Raw genomic sequence first — 6000 nt, forward strand, 5'->3', positions numbered from 1 at the left:
CCCGCCCCTGGTCGCGAGGACGCCGACAGATCCCGGACGACGCGCGCCCAGTACGTCCCTGGCGCGCCGCGAGCGGCATGGTGACGTCGCCGTGCACGGACCCGTGCGGCACGGCCACGCGGCGCCCGCAGTACACCGCCGTACTCCGACCAAGCCCGCGCGCCCTGGTACCTGGCTTGCCACGCGGAGCTCGCCGGACACGCTCTCGTCATCCCCTAGCCCCTACCGTCGCCGGAGAGGACGAACGCGCCCGCCACGGCCGCGCCAGTACGAGCAAGCGCCCGACCACCGTACGCCGCCATTGACTGCGCCGTTGACGCTCCGAGGACCGCGGTGACGTCGTGAACACGACCCCGTCGTCGCCTAGCCCTCTAGACCCCCGGAACCGCCGCGCCGTTGTCGACCTCGCCGCAGCACCCACGGCACCTCACGCGCCTATAAAAGGAGGCCTCGCCTCGACCATCTCCTCACACCAGCTCACTCCCTCTCCTTCCTCGACCTCCCCAGCACCTCGCCATGCTCGATTAGCCACCGCCGCCATCCAATCGACGCCTCACCGCCGCGGAAGCCCCGCAGCAATCGCCGGAGAAGGAGGCCGCCCCGACGACGCCACCGCTACGGCTGCATCGCCGTCGTCTACACCTTCGTCGAGCCCACTGCCCACCCTAGCTGGAGCCACGGTGAGCTCTCCGACCCCCTACCTGCGCCGCCGGCGAGCCCCCTCTCTCGCTGTCGTGACGATGAACCTGAGCCGTGCGATCCCATCCTAATCCAACGCCCCAGACACGCCCATACCGCTTCGGCGTTTGCACGTCGCTGACGGGTGGAGCCCCCCGTCGGGCGGCCCGCGCGTGCACGGACGCGTGGTGGGCTGGCCTTGGGCCGTTTTTTTAAACCTTTGGGCCCGAGTTAGCTTTCCCGCCGGCCTATTTAATTCAAATTTCGTTTAATCAATTTGGTTTGAATTCAATACTGGACCCAACTTTGAAAATTCATAGAAACTGTTTGGCTTGGCCAAATTTAACAAACTTTATATATTTAGAAAGCTTAGGAAATGATCTACACACTGCCCCTGGTTTGAACCCTAGATCTATTATAGATTTAAGATGGAAAAATAAACAAGACAGGGACTTTTCTGCCTTAGAATAATTATTAAAAATCAACTAAAATAGATATTTGAATAATTCCAACTCTTGTAGCTCACAAATGACTTACACTAATTGATTATGCAATAAAATGGTGTGGTCACTTTGCATGATCATGCCATAGATTAAATAATGGACAATATGGCTAGTTTATTAAGTGAAATTGTCCCAAAATTATTATGTAAATCATATGGAGGATTTCCCTTCATTTAAATCTTGTCCCAAATAAGTTCATGAGATGTTTGTACCCCTGGTCCAAACACTCCTATATGAATATTTGGAGATTTAAACCATTGTAGGAATTATAAAATAGTATGAGGTGATCTATCTCATTTAAATCATTTTCTCAAATAATGATGATGAATACTTGACTTAGGTCAATGTGAATTCATATATGATTATTTGAGAAGTTAAATCTTAAGAAGAGTTCAATGAGAGGAAATTATTTTCTCAAGAACTAAATGAATACTATTAATTACATATGTAATGAGAGGAAATTATTTTCTTTAATAAAGACAACCAATGCACCTAATTATTTTATGAGTGTGCTTAGCATAGCTTGTGTGAGATAATGATGTGCTTAGCATAGACTTGGAGTGTGTTTAGTGATTATACCTTGTATTTAAATCTAGACGCTAGCACCGGAAACTACCAAGAGGAAGGAGAATTCTACCAAGAAGAGGAAGAAGAGAACCTTGAGAACTACCAAGGCAAGATAATATTCTTGTAAAGTGCAAAGCTCACCTTGAGCAAGGCACCATGATTCTTACCTTCCTTCATACAAGTCTAGTTGTTATTCCACCCCATACAAGTTTTACCTGTTGTGTTTTCAAAGAATGAATTAAAATTGGTTTAGAGAATCAAATTAGTATATTAGTAAAGTTAGCCTTCTAGAGAGCAAAGCAATGTAGCACCCCTCATGATTAGTGCTAGTGCTAAAGTACTAAAACTTGACTATTCTAGATGGGAACATATGACTTGATGAAATTGAAACCTTGGAATGGTGAGGCATTCCATTGAAAGTTTTGAAGTTGAAGGTGACCAAGAGAAGATGGTGATTTTTGATAAAATCCCATTGATAGTTGTGAAGTTGAATGTGACCAAGAGAAGATAGTGATTTTTGATAAAACCCTGATATTGGTTTGAATGCGATACTTTTCCAAATATAAGTACCCCCACAATACCTGATTATGGGTAGGGCTTAACCGGAAGTTTATACATCTTAGTATGGGTTCCCTCTGAACACACATCATAGGGGTTACGCCGAGGCTGCCTCCGTTGTTGAGAAAGATGTGAATTGAGGTGAAATTGTACGGCCAAGCCCCGTGCAGTTCCCGGGTTAACGAGTTGGTTTTCACTGGGAGGCCAAGCTCATGGGGAGAGGTGCTCATACTAGGGTTTATAAGTGAAAGGTTAGGGTTGATGATCCGCGTATCGTGTTACTGGTGACTCGGAGTTATTCCGACGGATGCAATCAAATGTTGTGGCACAAGTGTGCAACCTCTGCAGAGTGTCAATCTATTCGAATAGCCGTGTCCCTGGTTACGGACAATTGGAAAGGTCATACAATTTCATGTGTCGGCTCTTTTGAAAACTTTCATGAATATGAATGGTGACTTGGTGACTTGGTAGAATGACAATCCTTGTGTGCGAATGACACTAATGTTCCCACTTGAGTAGCTAGTACATGCTCCACCACTCATAAACTAAAATATGGCTTATGCAAGTAGAAATAGAGTTTAACTCCAAGAGCTAGCATTTTACATTGATATTAGTTTGCAAGTACTTAAAGTACTTACGGCTTTGTCCCTGGCTATTCAAATGGCCGTAGTACGATGATGAACAGAACTATCGTGAGGATGACCAGCGGGACGCCTATGATAACTAGGAGCTTTCCGACGTCAAGCGTTGGCCTGTGGACTACAGAGTCCCTTTATCTTTACGCTTCCGCATTGAACTTGTGTTTGTTCGTTGGTCAATAGATCAACTATTGGTGTAATATGGATCATGTGATTCAAGTTGTAAGACTTATTGAGTTGTAATAAATAATGACTGTGATACTTCGCTATTATATCTCGCAACAACATTATTCCTGGGATTGCGATGAATGGTATAATAGGCATCCGGACTTAAAAATCCGGGTGTTGACAGAATAGTTCGATGGCCAAATTGACCATCATCCCTTAATGACATGATAAGTTCATCGGGCCAACTTGTAGCACTCTTCCGGTCTCCCTCCTATACCATTCGCAAATCCTTCGGAGGCCCTTTCATGGGTTCTTGTTTGTGGAGGCAGATAAACTTCTATGCGAGTGTCCTAGTTCTCTCTCGGTGTTCGCTGCTCATTCCTAAGGCTCTTCTCCGACTTTTTATGCAGATGTTGCTCCAGCATCTTTGATGCCATACATGTCCTCCCCCTCCAATCATTGCCCTTGCTTCTCTTTGTCATCGTCACGACCAAGGGCTTGAGTTCACAGTGAGTATGGACTTGCTTGGTTGCCTCTAGTTGGCAGCCGTCTTCAACGGAACGTCATCAACTCTTCAGCGAATTAGGGTAATATGTCTCTAGTTTTGTATATGCCTCTCTCTTGCAGTGTTGTAACTTTATATCTTTTAATATATGTGATCCCAATCGATGTAATTTTACTTTCGTGTGCTTTATGGAAATCCCAGCTTGCAGTACTTACTGCCTTGATTGATCAGTTTACGTTGAGTAAACCAATAAATTCACTTTGCTTCTTCAAGTAATATACAACTAGCTGGGTTGCCCGCGCATTTGCGCGGCTAGAATTGTCGTGTTAGATTATTAGTAGATTATCTTTGAGATACCATGTGTTAGATAGATATTTCAAGTTTTAGAGTAACATGCAGCGAAATTTAATCACCTGAAAACATATTTTTTATTGTTGGTCCATCCATTATTATTAACTTTATTCACTTTAATAAAGACCCGTTGAGCTTATATGTTGTTGGTAAACTTAAGAGATAATACCCTAAATAATTATGATATGAAATTAGTACACACCTTAGGAGTTATATTTATAGCGTTAACATTTTTTCTTACACAACTTATGAGTTAGTAAACACCTTTTTTGTTCTATGTGTGTATTTTATCATAGATAAGGTTATTAAAGAAACTTCAACAAAATGAAAATTTATATATATTAGACCTTAAATCTTGAGTATTCTTCCTCCGTACCCCACATAATTGTGAGTAACACATTTTAATTATTTCTGCAATGTCATGAGTTTAACTGCAATGAAGAATGTTTGACTATAATGTAAACATGGATTTCCTATCTAATATGGACTTCACCTCTCATGTTAATTGCATTCAGAACTTTTTAATTAGTGACCTCTGCTACGCAGCATGTCATGTTAGACCATAGACACGACTAATTATCTCAAATTCATTCATAACTCAACTATTCTTCAGATTTCTCTTGAATAGATTTGAAATGAGATTAGTATGTTTAAACTTCTACTTCATGTTTCAGTTTCTGATTTGATTTTGTATGTACTAATTTACACATAAACTTTCTTAGACTCTATGATATCTTTGGAATTCATATAGACATGTTTTTTCCACTAAAATGTTCTTTTCCTATTATTTTACCTGTTCATGAAATTTCCATCGTTTGTATTCTAGACAATGCATCTCATGATATTATGTGAGTAGATGATGGTGATATTACAATACTATATTTACTTTAGAACTCCATCTGTCAGTACATCCCTATCTTAGATGCATGAAAAAATTCCAATTAGATATGTCATAGCGTGCTTACATATTTGCCATTTTTATCTCAGTCCCTCTGTTGTTTGCTTCCCTCAATATGTGCCATACATTGTTTGATCGATATGTCAGCGACAACAAATGTCAAAGCATGTAGATTTTCATGGTGCGCTCACACTGGAACCAAGTTGCACGTATAGACGACTGCGGAGTCTGAATTTTTTTTTTGAAACGAGGCAAAAGACTTGCCATTTTCATTAATAAAGAAGAAGTACAGAATTTGGCCAGTTTATTAGCGGGAAACCGGCCGAAAACCGAAACAAGTGCCCCGACGATCGTCATGGAGCACGACCGCCGCAGGGGCACAGAGCCACCCTGGCAACCCACACAAGATACACAGGCCACCGGAGCGAGAAGTCGTCGCGATTGACCTTCAACGTCATCGTCATCACTCTTCAGCGACTCCGACTTCACCGAAGAACCAACCACCAAGACCTCGCCGAAGCGGCACCATGAAGCTCAAGCCGGCCACCGCCAAACAAGCGACTCCTCGTGAAGCAACAGGCAACTCCGACTCTGATGACGAGCTCTGAAGAGGATAAGCGCGAGACATGCGCCGAGGAAGATCATCGCCAGAGGGCCATCCTGCAGGTCATCGTACGCTGCTCAAATGAAGAATCTCGACAAACCATAGCAGCTCCGACTCCACCGCAAGCGAAGCACAAGACGACACTACCAGACCATCGCTCACCACCGCCATCGTTGCCACACAAGCCACCACACGGACCTCACACATCGCCGGCCACCCGCCGCGATGCCGTACAAGTCCAGCCTCAGGAAAGCACGCTGGGGAACAAAGTCTTCAAGACGACGCCCCCAAGAGGGAAGCGACGTGGATCGACGCCGTCGTCCGGCCCTGCCACGGCCTAGGCTTTCACCCGAAAAACAATGCTCCGGGAGCGGAGCAGGTCGAAGGCTCCATGAAGGCCCCCAAGAGGATAGCGACATCCGTAGCTGCCGCGCCATCAGCTTTCGCTCGGAGCAGCCGAACCTCCGCACTTCCACGTTGCCGAACGGAGATGAGGGAGACCCACAACGCCGCCGGCCTACGAACCACTG

The sequence above is a fragment of the Lolium rigidum genome, chromosome 1, assembly GCF_022539505.1.
Source record: "Lolium rigidum isolate FL_2022 chromosome 1, APGP_CSIRO_Lrig_0.1, whole genome shotgun sequence".
Taxonomy (NCBI): Eukaryota; Viridiplantae; Streptophyta; class Magnoliopsida; order Poales; family Poaceae; genus Lolium; species Lolium rigidum.